Source organism: Panthera pardus, unplaced genomic scaffold (assembly GCF_024362965.1).
Source record: "Panthera pardus isolate Hobbes unplaced genomic scaffold, ASM2436296v1 HiC_scaffold_6, whole genome shotgun sequence".
In the NCBI taxonomy this organism is placed as follows: Eukaryota; Metazoa; Chordata; class Mammalia; order Carnivora; family Felidae; genus Panthera; species Panthera pardus.
This window is the reverse complement of record NW_026526991.1, coordinates 82,300,918-82,315,908: the sequence shown is the minus strand read 5'-3', so window position 1 is coordinate 82,315,908 and position 14,991 is coordinate 82,300,918. Positions and strand designations below refer to the sequence as shown.

The window sequence follows — 14,991 nt, the reverse complement described above, 5'->3', positions numbered from 1 at the left end:
TCAAAAGGATATTGCTACTTTAAAATATTCTCACTTAAAAAAAATTAGATATAAATAGATAACATTAAAATCTATATATACTGGTTCCAGCCAGTTAGCTTAACATTCCATTCATTTTGTTAACATTTTATTCTGTGAGCTGCTCTGTAGCCACCAGACAATTTTGGTGTGCAAATTCTTTGCAGATTTTGCCTTGTCAAAATGTGAATTGGGTGAGGGATGAAATGATTAAAAGTGCTATTTTTTTTTGTACAGCAAATAATGCTTTCAGAAAAAAACATGCTGATATTAACTGCCATTTCTATTCCATTTTGCTCCTGAGAATTGTTTGAATGTATACTCTCCATCTTTTTATTATATCAAGAAGTAGAAACATAATGACATTTACTATTAACAAAATAGTAATTTCATGTAGTAATATTTACACTCTCATGTGAGAAATAAAATAATGTCATATGAGTGACTGTTTTAACTCTAGTACCATCTTGCCTGCTTCATTTTGTATTTTCCCTATGCTACACTATAGCATATACATAAAATCTTTATTTTTTCTTGGAAAGCACTCTGAACATTCAGATTTGAGCTTGAAGAAACCAAGACCCAGTTGGAGACTGATTTGCTCCCTTTAGACATCTCCTCTGGGGCAGAAACTCTTCTCATCATCTTTGTAATCTCAGTGCCTAGCCAATAAATAAAGATCTGTCAAATAGGTGGATACATCTCTTACAACACACCTCATTTGATTCCTGGTCAGTCCATGTTCTTTGTACATTGGTACCTCCCCCATCTGTTTTCCCTCTCGCAAAGTGGATTTACATAGCAGCAGCATTCCTTAGGTTTCAAATTATGTATTTATGCATGATTGTTGGCTGTCATAACCCCGTCCCCAACTCACAAGAAAGCCAAGCTCATCAACATGTTAGGACAAAGGGGCCGTTTGGACTGAGAATCAATGGATATACCAGAATATTCCTGAATGAATTTAATTTCCACACTCAAGATAGATGGCACTTTGTGCTTTTCAATATGTTGTTCATTTTTTTTTTTAAGTTTGTTTTGAGAAGAGTGAGTTTGAGCTGGGGAGAAGCAGAGAAAGAGGAAGAGAGAGAATCCCAAGCAGGCTCCACACTGTCAGCACAGAGCACAACGTGGGGCTCAGTCCCATGAACTGTGAGATCATGACCTGAGCAGAAATCAAGAGTCAGGTGCTTAGCCTACTGAGCCCCCCAGGGGCCCCATTCATGCTTCTTTTGATGAAATTACAGAGTCAAGATATTCTGTAGGATCGGAGACTATATTTTTAGAATAGTGTTTCTAAGCAGGAGTAATTTCACCATTGGGGTGTTTAGAAAATTTGTCAGAGCATTGTTGATTATTACAGTGATTGGAAGAGTACTGTTGGCATTTAGTCAATGGGTAACAGAGATGCCAGGCATCCTGTAGTGTACAGGACAGTTCCACATATTGATATTAAAATGGCCCCCTCAGTTTCCTATTGAAAAACCACAACTGAGCATAACTTTTTACATGTATACACAAAGCATTTTTGCTTTGTCTTAATATATAGTGAATTTTCTAGGAATACAACTGTTATGGAAATTAAGGGAAAATCATATTTAATTCAGAAGTTGAAAAAGAATTGTTCTCCAGTTTAATAACCATGTCACAGACAACAGTCCCCTTTGTAGTATTTGAGTTTCCTATCAACGTACCTGCACTTTACATACCTACGTTTACAACTGTGGCATTTATGATATAGACATACCTCAGAGATATTGTAGGCTCAGTTCCAGACCACTGCAGTAAAGCAAACATGACAATTAAGTGAGTGAAATAAATTTTCTGGTTTCCAGTACATATAAAAGTTGTATTTACACTGTAGTCTAATAGTGTGCAATAGCATTATGTCTAAAAAAACAACATACATACCTTAATTAAAAATACTTCCTTGTTAAAAAATACTAACCATCATCAGAGTTTTCAGTGATGATGATGATGCACTTATCACAGATCACCATAACAAAGTAATAATGAAAAAGTTTCAAGTATTCTGAGAATTACCAAAATATGAGAAAAACACACAGTGAGCAAATGCTGTTGAAAAAAAGACTTGCTTGTTGTAGGATTGCCACAAGCCTTCAATTTGTAAAAAACACAATATCTGCAAAGTGCAGTAAAGCAAAGCACAATCAAACAAGGTAGGCCTGTAAAGGTGTGAGCATCTAGCTACTTCATTGAGTCTTGTCATTTACATAGTTAAGTTCATATCTCTCTGCTATAAATTATTTTTCTTTTATTTCTTTCTGGCTTCTTTGTTGAGAATAGCCTATTTGGGGGTAGAGGAAACACAAGTGTAGAAGCAGGGAGACTCATGAGGAGGCTTTTGCAGTTAGGTGAGCAATTATGGTAACATAGACAAAGATAGAGCCAATAGGGTTTCCTGGCAGATTAGATGATGGCTTGTGAGATAGAGAAATCAAGGATAACCGTAGGCATTTGGGCTTAAGCAACCAGATGGATACATTCTAATTGCTTTGAACTGAGATGAATATGGGTGCAACAGATTGGGTGGGGGGTGGTAAGATTAAGAGTTCTTTTAAGACATGTTGAGTTTGAGCTAGAAAGGCAGTTGAGGAGGAGGGAGCGGTTGGAAGGGGGACGCTGGCTTGGCATGCACTCCAGACCTCGGGAACGTTATTGTGCGTAGAATGGCTCATTTTGGAAGACTATTGCCCAGAAGAAAAGATGTTTGGTTTTCACAAGCCAAAGATGTACCGAAGTATAGAGGGCTGCTATATTTGCAGAGCTAAGTCCTCCAGTTCTCAATTCACTGACAGTAAATGCTATGGAAAGGACTTCCAGAGCTGTTTTGGGTTGCCTGAGACTCGTTCAGGAGACATCTGTAATGCCTGTGTCCTGTTTTTGAAAAGATGGAAGAAACTGCCAGCAGGATCAAAAAAAAAACACAAAAAAACAAAAAACTGGAATCGTGGTAGATGCAAGGGCAGGACCTAGTCTGAAGACAGCAGTGAAACCAAAGACAGTGAAAACTCTATCTGGAAACAGGATAAAAAGTAACCAGATCAGTAAACTACAGAAGGAATTTAAACATCACAATTCTGATGCTCACGGTGCCACCTCAAGTGCCTCCCCAGCTCAGTCTCCTTGTTATAGTAACCAGTCAGATGATGGCTCAGATACAGAGACGGCTCCTGGCTCTAATAGAATGCCAGTGTTTTCCTTTTTAGATCTCACATACTAGAAAAGACAGAAAATATGTTGTGGGATTATCTATAAAGGCCGTTTTGGAGAAGTCCTCATTGACACACATCTATTCAAGCCTTGCTGCAGCAATAAGAAAGCAGCTGCTGAGAAGCCGGAGGAGCAGGGGCCAGAGCCTCTGCCCATCTCCACTCAGGAGTGGTGACTGAGGTTTAGGTAGAAGGGGAACAAAAAAACGATTTAAATTTTGGAAAGAAAACAAAGCAACAAAACCCTCCTATTTTTAACTTGGATACCTGCTATTCTGCCAAAAGACACTTTCTAGAATAGTTTTGAATGGGTTGTTATTTCTCCTCCAGTTCCACAAACTCTGAAGCCAGTGTCTAGCTTACTAAAAGAAAAAAAGTGTACATAATATTTAAGATGCTAAGTATTTCATAGGAAAGCTGAATGCTGCTGTAAAGTGCTCTTTAAGTCTTTTTTTTTTTTTTTATCCCCTTCTAATGAATGAATCTAGGGGAATTTCAGGGGACAGAGATGGGATTTGTTGTATGATAAACGTATGTAGTTTTAGTCTTTCTATATTGAGAAGCAGTGGTTGGGGCATTTTTAAGATGGCTGGCTATATTTGTTTTCCTTCATGATAATAAATTTGTCATAACTCAGTAACATGGACTTGCCCCAAGAGGTAGTTGTTCATAATTTAAGGTCTTGTCAAGGTTCTGATGATTCAAACCTGTACTACTGAATATTAAGCAGGACAGACTAAGCTCTCTGGTACAAATGCCTTGAAGGAGTAGTTTCTAAACATACAGAGAGGTAACTTGAGTGTATATGTTGCATCCTCTGTCACCTCCCTCCATATTCATTTTTGATAAAGATTTTAATCTATATTGAAACTTCTAAAGCAGAATCAAAGCTCCTCTGAGGAAATGACAAGTTTTAGGATGAGCAACCCTAAATGAAGAGAACCAAAGCATTACCACATGGTAGAGATCACATTCTATTAAAAATGTTAAATTATCTTTAAAACTGTACAAGTCTTCAGGATGGCACACACAAAAAAACAAAGGTTAATGCTTCTTAGGGCACATTTCTTAGAGGGCTTGCCTAGTGTGTAAATAATTGACTTTTGTTTGTGTTACATGACTGGTGACTTCACTGAAAATCTGCGCAATTCAGTTTTAGCTCTGGATTACTTCAGTTGACCTTTGTGAAGGTTTTGTCTATGTAGTGGTTGTTTGACTGGTTTTAACCTATTAGGGTTTGGGGTTTTTGGGGTTTTTTTTCCCACTCTATATTAAAGTAAAATTCTAAAAGAAAAGAGGTGTGTGTTAATGCTGAGTGGGCTGGTTTAGGTTTGACTTCTTTTAGTCAGGCTTTGTGAACATTGAGATGATAGATGATGCATCCGGAACACGGAGCTCTTCAATTCCAAAATCTTCATTTGAAGGCTTTTTACTTGAACCCAAACCAAAGTACTGTCATTGCCTGTTTTCTAAACGTTCAGGAATAACCTATCACTGGTTCAGACTTTTCATAATTAGGATCATTTGCCTACCTCATAATAACATGACTCAGTGCTTATTTTTAAAACTGGATTTTAAAAATTAGATAGTATAAACAGTAAGGAGTGAGCCACTTTTTACGGGCACCATATAGTTTTATAATTCTTAATCTAAACTTAAAATTTTATATTTCTTCCTTATGGCAAAAACTATAAGCCACCATATGCACAGATTATACTGTGAGTTGGGTTGGCTCTCCCATAGCCTCTGAGGTGAATTACAAGAGTCCCAGCCATTATCATCTTCCTCCTGTTGTTCTGAAATTTTTTTTTTGTACATTTTGCCACAGTATTGGTGATAGAATATACTGTAATATGGATCATCTCTACTTCTGTATTTATTTATTTATTACTAGACCTCAACCACAGCCTTCTTCTTCCCCTTCTACCTCTTTGCCTGTAGGATGTACTGTATATAGTCATGCACTTTGTATTAATATATTATAAATCTACAAATCTGTTTTGTACTTATAATCAAAACTTTTACTAGGGTACTGAATAAATTTAGTCTAACTATAAAAAAAAGACATGTTGAGTTTGAGATGTCTACCACTCAGTAGCAACACTAAGTAGGCATCTGAATGTGAGACTGAAGTTCAGAGAGGAGTGTGAGCTCGAAATTTTATGGGAACTGTCAAGTATATGGTATTTCAAGTTATGATCAAATTGAGTGAAATCACCAAGGGAGTGAATATAAATGGAAAAGATCCATGATTGAGATTTGAAATTCTCAAAAGCATAGAGAAGAGATTGAGAAGGAACACCAACGAGATTGGAGGAAAAGCAAAAGAGTGCAGCTGTTCTGGAAGCCAAATGAAGAAAGTGTATAAGGACGAGAGAGTGATTAATTGACACTTAGATTTAGCCATGAGCTAAACATGATGGGTGACCATGGTTTTGGTGGAGTGATGGGAGTTAAGAGCCTGACAGGAATGAGCTCAATGGAGATGGAAGGTGAGAATATAAAAAGGGATCAAGAAATGGAGGATAGCTGGTAGGGGAAGTGGGATCAGAAAAAAAAATTTTTGTTTTTGTTTTAAGATGGGTAATATAGCTACTTACGTATTCTCTGATTGACAATAAAAATTGAAGAAGATAGTGATGATGCTGGAGCTGATATAAGGGGGCTGACATGCTGCTTAGCCATGGGATGCCTATGGCTGCACCACTAGTTGTCCAAGCATCTGGTATGACATAGCTCTGGAATAGTCAATTAATACATAATAGATTTTGAGGCCCTGGGATCATCTTCTCACTCTCTGGTGTTTCTTCATTTTTTTTTGTTTAGTAAAGTTGATCAGGCACCAGACAAAGGTTTAGGCTTTAACCAGACACTAAAATTAGAAATTAGTGGGAAATTAGAAGGGAAGGCAGAACCAATTCCTTCTCAAAAAGCATCTGAGAGCAGCTTAAGTTTTTCCTTCTTGTCCACTGGGACCACCTTAACCATTTTGACTTGTGGGTAAATGGCACAGGGATTTTAGAATAAGGAAAGTGAGTCACCTATGAGGGCACAGGCTGAGGAGGCACTCACTTTTAGAGTCATGCAAGTATAATGTTGGCACTTGAGAATGATGCCTCCTTACATTTTGCACCCTACACACTTTGCTTGCTACATGCCCCCTAATTCCCCTGGTCCTGAGAATGGGCACTGTGGTTCATTTAAGGAATAATAGGAAAACTCTTTCCCTAATTATCTCTTCTTATATTACCAAATGGAGATTTATGTGCTTTAGTTAGTCTGATACTCCTCTCTCTCCTCAATATCTGGTTGACTTTGCCAACTAACAAACATGAGGAATACTTGGTAAAGAAGAAAAGAAATGCTTCTTTTCTGCAAAAGAAAAATTAGTGATGAGACAGAGTAGAGAATGATTGGTTGGAGCCTTTAGGCCAACAACTTGAAGGACTTTTAGATACCAAAAAGGCTGGAGAAAAGGAACTGGGGGATAGAAGGGAGAATCCATTCTGTTTGTGAAGACAAAAATAGAAACTGTTCCACTTTAGCTTAGTACATTTGTCATTTTTAAGAGTTTTAAGGGCCCTGGTACCATCTTGTCCTTCCATCTTTGGAATCCAAGGTGATAGGTTATCACTTAACCTTGTTAGTCCTAAGAATTGACTTTCTTGTTCTGCCCAGTGCAGATCTGAGAAAGATCTTCTAAGGTCATCTGAGGAATTATCCATCTTTGTATCTCAGAAACCAAAAAAAGACTTACAGTAACATCTGCAGAACCCAGAGAATTCTCAAGGCTTTGTGTCATGTGATCTTGTGTTTGTCCCCTCTGAGGGAGCCATAGCGGTAAAGATACAATAGAGAATCACGGACCATCTTGACCTTACTATATGAGTTGACAGATTCTCATATGAGGAGCATTTAGGACCAAATGTGTAGAGATGGTGCAGATGTGCTTGTGTACAAAATGAGAGTCAACTGAAGGAATGGTGGGGAGCGATGTATACAGACAGCTCTTAGGAGCTTCCACTAAGAAGTGTGGGAATGGGAAAAGCCAATTGAATTTACAAGTGAGAAAGTTTTCTTCATTTTAAAGTGGTCACCATGAAAACTGGAATGGCAAGAAGTCCATGACTAATTACGAATGAAATAAAAGATAACTGATTAATGATCCTATTATTTTAAATCTTGAGATATTTCACTACAAAATTAAACCTTTATAAGTTGCAGCCACATATGAGTGAATCTGGGAGCAATACTATCAGATGACAGAAGTTTTTATTGCAGTTTCTTTTGGGATGAGGCCTGATGCTGGTTTAGCTTGTGTTATTTCCATATCTGAGAACTGACAGTCATGTGCCCATGGAAAGAAGTCCTCACTGAAGATAGTAGACATTTGACTTTACTCAGTGTTACATAATCAGGAGGTCCTTTGAGAATTTCCCCAGAACTGATTTTCCAAAAAATTAGTCAAGTATTTCCCAGAAAAACTTTCCTCTTTTTCATGAGCAATATCATTTTTGTTAGTAGTGCTTACTCTTCTAGGCCCTTGCCTCCTCTTCACGTCCAGTCCCAAAAACAGCTGAGTAAGTAAATGTGAGGACATAATTAATTAACTGATAAATAGAGACTAACTCATCAACTTGTTTAAATCTAGTGTCTTTAAAGCTTTTGTTGTCATATGTTTGGCAAATAGTAGACCTTTAGTAAATGCTTTTTTGAAACCGTTAAGTATAATATATATTCTGCTTAATTATTTATTTTATTAGATTGTAGGGTATATTAGTTCATGGTTTGAGTTCTGGTTGCATACTGCCTGGATTCAGATCCTGGCCTTACTCCTAATGAGGTGTGTGATCTTGGGCAAGTTTTGTAACTTCTCTGTGCCATGATTTCCTCTTATAAAAAGTGGGGATAATAATAGTGCCTACCTTTTAAGATTATTATGAGAACTAAATAAATTGATACATTCAGAGCACTTAGAATAGTTCCTGGCGTATGGTAAGTACTTAATAAATATTACGAATGATTTTAACAAAAGCTGTCAGACATTTAATATTTAAAAAGTGAGAAAACCGAGTCTCTACTTCTTCCCCAAATAACACTGTAGCTGGCAATGAATACTTGAAAGTTGGTTGCTTGAATACTAGATAATCCTTTTTTCAGTGGCTGTAAACAGCTTCCTGTGTTTCTGAAGGTGGAGGAATAGAAGTCATCTTTCCATTTGGCCTCATGTCAATACATCATTCTTGACACACTCTTGACACTGTGTTCACATATTGTTTACACTTTTGCTAATCACAAAAGTGCGTTGAGTTTTTAAAAAATTTGTGAGTACTATGATTAGTATCCAGATTTGTTTTCTGTTGAGTATTCTGTGTCTATGATGTTTCCTTCCATGTGAATTTTAAGAGTGGTACAGTTTGTTCCATCTTTGTGCTTTGTCCACCCAAATTTATAGAATCAAAATACAGGAAGGTATATCTCCCAACACGTAAAAAAAAAATGGTGAGATTTCCATGTAGGCAGCAGCATGATATCCACAGGGTTCTTTGTTGATCCAGGCTCATAGTCAGGGGGTTGGGCAGTTCTGCTCAATAGAGGGGGCAGAGTTCTCTTCATGTGGTGTGCCCACAGGACTTCCCTCCCAGCTTCTCTCGTTTGCAGTAATCCAAGTCTGTTTTATAAACGCATGGAAAAATGTGGCTTCTCTGCTGATAGCCACCTGCTGGGACAGCACTTTGGTGTTCATAAAACACTTTTAAATAGGTGAATTTAGGGTGATGCTCACAGCAGACTAATGTGAAAAATATTCTTATAGGTATTCTACAGCTGAAAAAAAAAAAATGAGCCTGCGTGAGTTTAAAAGGGTGTTCACTTAAAATATAAGTGAACCCAGGTCTGCTGACTCCTTAAATCCTGTGTCTTCCCATTTTATTGCTTTCTGATCAGAGTCACTCAGGCTCAGCAAAATCATGTAATAGGAATAATAGCTGAGACTGTTCATTAGAAATCATAATCATAGAATTAGAATTTCAAATACTGTAAGATTTGACACTGTATTTAGCTGTTGAAAACTTTACTTTTTATAAAATAAAAGGCCCCAGTTTCTTTTTAGTTATATTATTCATTCTTTCTGGTTATGTATTCTTCCTGCTTATGCATTTTCTAACTAGCTTTAAATTTTTAAAGGTATTTTTTTCGTTATATGTATCCTTTGTCATTAAAGTAGATTTCATGTTGATAGAAGTCTTTTTTCTTTCAATGTGGCTGGTGTTGAGTAGGCCTAGATTAAGAGTTTTTCTGAAATTCTTAGAAGAGTCTAATTACCAGTTCTTATCCTGTACTTGATAGGTAGGTGAGTGGTCTCAAGAAGAATAAAATGGTTCTATTTTTGTAACCATTATTTTTCTAAACCTCATTCTGAGTAAATGGCGCTTTTCTGTATTGTCGGGACAAACCTCAGACCTGTAGCATTGGTTTGAAGAATAGGAGAGTGTGGGCCTTCCTTGTTTCATGGGGTTGTGTTCATGTCCCCTGCCTGAGCGGCCAGTGCTGCAGATGCAGCCACAGCTGGCTGGTGCCATGTGTCCAGTGGCTTGCTGAGCAAAAGCTCGGCTCACTATGACAAGCAGGTTTGGGCAGAGAACTGCCTATTTCAAGATCATGTTCAATGATCAGTCGCTGATGAGTTCTGAAAGACCCTAACTCCTATAGTAATACCAATAGCTATTTTTATTAAGTAATTGCTGCATGCCAGGTTGTATTTAAGTCTTCATGTTCATTGTTATTTAGCTCTGACAAATTTAAGGATTATTATTTCCACTTTAACATTTATTTATTTTTGAGACAGAGAGAGACAGAGCATGAACGGGGGAGGGGCAGAGAGAGAGGGAGACACAGCATCGGAAGCAGGCTCCAGGCTCTGAGCCATCAGCCCAGAGCCCGATGCGGGGCTTGAACTCACGGACCATGAGATCGTGACCTGCCTGAGCTGAAGTCGGACGCTCAACCGACTGAGCCACCCAGGCGCCCCTATTATTTCCACTTTAGAGCCAAGGAGCTAGTAATTTGTCTCAAGTCATATAGCTAATAAGTGGTAGGGTCAGGATTTGAATTCAGTGCTGCCTGACCACTAAAATGTGTTCTTAACCAGCAACTTCCATATGAAGGATGATGAAATATGTCATATGTGTATACATGTGCCCATGGCAGACATGATTAATTGCACATGGTATGTGTTCATGCTGAGCTGATAATCCTTTCTAGCAATTGTTACATTCTTGGCTTCTGTAGTCAAACAATCAGACTTTTAATAGGCAAGGTAAAATATACATGCTATCTTTAACTCTAAATGTGTCTTTTATTAGCTTTCTCTGAAATTTCAGTGGTGTGTTGAAATTGGGCCAATTTGCTTTTGGGAAATAATAAATAAGGTGAACTATTGCTTTGTTTGATAGGAAGAACAAATATGCAATATTTTTCTATGGAAGACTTCATTGGTGTGGACAGTTGAATTGAATTTAGGATAACTTTCATTTTAAATAGCATATAAAAGTCATCTCCATGTCAGAAAAATTTTAAGGCAAGTTGATTTTACTTATTTATAATATTTATTTATTTGAAAAATTTTTAGAATGGATATTTGAAATAAACAAATTTTGACGGTGGTCATAGAGTTTGTTATAATGAAATTAGATTTTTTATACAGTCAGCAGGAAATTAATTTGAAACTCTGTGTATGGCTGTAGTTATGGAAATAAAAAGCTGTTAGGATTACAGCTTTATTTACTTACTTACCTTTCTTACATATTTATTTATAGTCCTTTTTTCTTTCAGACCTTACTACTACTTCAACTCAAGATAGTATTTTTTTAATTTCACATATGATCAAATAGGCATTCCAGTGTGTCTTTTGACTCCTTGATATGAGGGACTCCCCTCCCTGCAGTATTGTTGAAGAGCATCTTAGGACAGGATTCAGGGTTGGCATGTTTAAGCCAAAGACCAGTAATACCTGCTATAATAAATTGTCATTCCTGTCTGCTCCTTACTGTTCACATTTCTAGAAAATGTGTTCTTCATTTTTCTCCTCTGAAATAGTGGCACAAAACTGAAAAATAGAAAATAATTGATATCAAAATATTTTTCCAGCAAAGAGACTGAGGTATAATTTAATCCAAATTAATATGTGAAGCCATGGAAAATTCTTTATCTTTTGTGTGTATCTTTAAAGTTAAGTAACCTTATACTTTAAGTTACTTATCTCCATTTACAAAGAAATGAAAATTTTCCTTGCTTATTTTTATAGTGATGTTAGGAGAAGAAAATATATAATACTGAAGAGACTGGACAGTCTGTTATTGTGTTGTGAGAAATGCTGACTTGAGTGTGATTTTTGGAAAATTAAATGAAATTAAGAGAAATAACTCAATAGTGTTTCTTTAGAAACTCTCCTTGTTCTCAATAACACGTTTCTGTTTTTTCTTTATTGATAAGGTCCTAGTTATTCATACTTTAAAAACAGAAGACAGTACTTCTCTATAACGCTGTGACCACAGACCCCGCTAACTCTGACTAATGGTTACTTTGAAGTGCTGGTGGCTAGTTGAAGTTTATAATTTGTTACCAAATTACTATTATCTTTATTTTCATCCTGTATTTTGCCTGTCAAGCAGTCATATTCTCCAAAATTGGAGAGTCAGAACCTTCAACTAAAGAGTTTGTTTAACTAGAGTCAGGAAGGGCCTGTTTTCCCTTGAAACACATGGGACATTCATTCATTTTCATTTGTTTTAAACTTAAAAATCTGGAAGTTATTAAGGGTTGCTTATGGAGTTTTTTGTTTGTTTGTTTGCTTGATTGGTTGGTTGGTTAGAGGTTTTGGTTTTGGGTTATCTAATGACTCTCCCTGGTTTTAAAGTCTAACTGGTGCTTTTTCTTTCCTTCATGTATAGTGTTCCTTTAGATTAAGAATTTGTTTCTCCCACACCTAAGATTTTAAGATCTCTCAAATCCATGGCCCGGATTTTTATTGTAATATTACCTTAATTAATCTACATATTATTGCTATTTATTCTAGAAAATAACAATTTTCTAAGGAAGAAGGAAGTTTTTTATGTATTAATATTTTATTGAGGCATAATTGATACATAATGTATTAGTTTCAGGCATACAGCATAATAATTCTGTATTTGTATGTATCGTGAAACAATTACCACAATAAGTTTAGTTAAAATCATTCCCATAACACAGTTAAAAATTTTTTTTTCTTACGATAAGGAACCTTTAAGATCTATTGTCTAAGCCACTTTCAAATATGCAATATAATATTATTAACTGTAGTCACTATGGTGTACATTACCTCCCCATGACTTATTTTATAACCAAAAATGTGTACTTTTTGAGCCCTTTAGCACATTTCACCCACCCCACACCCTGCCTCCTGCCTCTGTCAGCTACCCATCATTTCTCAGTATCTGTGAGCTTTTTTTCTTGATGTTGTTGTTGTTGTTGTTTTAAATTCCACATATGAATCAAATCATACAGTATTTGTTTCTCTAACTTATTTCACTTAGCATAATGCCCTCAAGGTCCATCCATCTTGTTGCAAATAACATTTCATTCTTTTATGTTTTATTTTATATTTGAGAGAGAGAGAGCATGAGCAGGGGAAGGGCAGAGAGACAGAGAGACAGAATCTGAAGCAGGTTCCAGGCTCAAAGCTGTCAGCATAGAGCCTGATGCGAGACTCAAACTCACAAGCAGTGAGATGACATGAGCCAAAGTTGGACGCTTAACCAACTGAGCCACCCAGGCACCCCACATTTCATTCTTTTTTATGGCTGAACAATATTCTGTTATGTATATGTCACCGTGTGTGTGTGTGTGTGTGTGTGTGTGTGTGACATTTTCTTTATTCATTCTTACATTGATGGAGAGCACTTAGGTTGTTTCCATATCTTGGTTATTGTAAATAATACTGCAGTGAACATGGGGGTACATGTATCTTTTTTAGTTAGTGTTTTTGTTTTCTTTGGGTAAATACCCAGAAATAGTATTACTGAATCATATGGTAACTCCATTTTTAATTTTTTGAGGATCACTTATACTGTTTTCCATAGATACTGTTTTCCATAGTGGCTGCACCAGCTTACATTCCTACCAGCAGTGCACAAGAGTTACCTTTCTCCACATCCTTGCTAACACTTGTTATTTCTTGACTTTCTGATGATAGCTATTCTAACATGAGTGAGGTGATAGCTCGTTGTGGGGTTTTTGTTTAATTTTTTAATTTATTTTGAAGGAGAGAAAGAGCAAGGTAGGGGAAAGGAAGAGAGAGAATCCCAGGCAGGCTCCACACTGTCAGGACAGCCTGATGTGGGGCTCGATCCCACGAACTCTGAGATCATGACCTGATCCAAAATCAAGTGTCGATGCTTAACCAACTAAAGTACCCAGGCGCCACCCTCATTGTGGTTTTCATTTTCAATTACCTGATTATTGATGATGTTGAGTGTCTTTTCTTGTATCTGTTGGCTGTCTGTATGTCTTGTTTGGAAAAATGCCTGTTCAGATCATCTGCACATTTTTTAATCCAATTGTATTTTTGCTGTTGAGTTTTATGAGCTCTTTATATATTTTGGATATTAGTCCCTTATCAGATAAATGATTTGCGGATATTTTCTCCTATGCAGTAGGTTGCCTTTTCATTTTATTGATGGTTTCCTTTGCTTCACAGAAGCTTTTTAGTTTGAGCTAGTCCCGCTTGTTAATTTTTGCTTTTGTTACCTTTGTTTTTGGAGTCAGATCCAGAAAAATCATCTCTAAGAGCACTGTCAAGGAGCTTACCGCCTATATTTCTTCTAGGAGTTTTATGGTTTCACGTCTTCCATTCAAATTTTTTTTTCTTGAAAAATTTTTTTAATGTTTATTTATTTTTGAGAAAGAGACAGAGACAGGACACAAGTGTGTGTGTGGGGGGGGGGGGTACAGAGAGAGGGAGACACAGAATCCTAAGCAGGCTCCAGGCTCCCAGCTGTCAGCACAGAGCCTGACGTGGGGCTTGAACTCATGAACCGTGAGAATATGACCTGAGCCAAAGTCAGACACTCAACTGACTGAGCCACCCGGGCGCCCCTTCCATTCAAGTTTTTAATCCATTTTGAAGGTTTGTTGGTTGGTTGGTTGGTTTTGTATAGTGTGAGATATTTAGGGTTCTTTTTTTAATCTATTTTGAGGTTTTTGGGTTTTGGTGTTTTGTTTTGTTTTTTTGTTTGTTTTTTTTTTTGTGGTATAGTATAAAATATCTTTTGCATGTGACTGTCCAGTCCAGTTTTCCCAACACCATTTATGGAAGAGACTCTCCTTTCCCCATTGTATATTCTTGACTCCTTTGTTAATTGTGGTTAATTGACCACATATGCATTGGTTCAGTTCTGGGCTCTCTTTCCTGTTCCATTGATCCATGTTTCTGTTTTTATTCCAGTACTATACTGTTCTGATTACTGTACCTTTGTAATCTAGTTTGAAATCAGGGAGCATGTCTCTAGCTTTGTTCTTTCTCAAGATTGCTTTGGCTATTTGGGATCTTTTTTGTTTTCAGACAAGTTTTAGGATTGTTCTATTTCTGTGAAAAATGCCATTGGTATTTTGATAGGGATTGCATTGAATTAATAGATCATTTTGGGTAGTATGGTCATTTTGACAATATTCTTCCAATCCATGAATATAGAATGTCTTTCCA

The 14,991-nt window shown here is 36.8% G+C and overlaps 1 protein-coding gene and 1 pseudogene across 1 annotated transcript in view; both read left to right on the top strand.

Moving 5' to 3' along the window:
* Positions 1 to 14,991, top strand: part of RASSF8 (Ras association domain family member 8) — a 128,987-nt gene that overhangs the window by 45,443 nt on the left and 68,553 nt on the right. The gene's annotated exons all lie outside the window — the stretch shown is intronic.
* On the top strand, positions 72 to 3,902 carry LOC109268749 (SIN3-HDAC complex-associated factor-like; annotated as a pseudogene).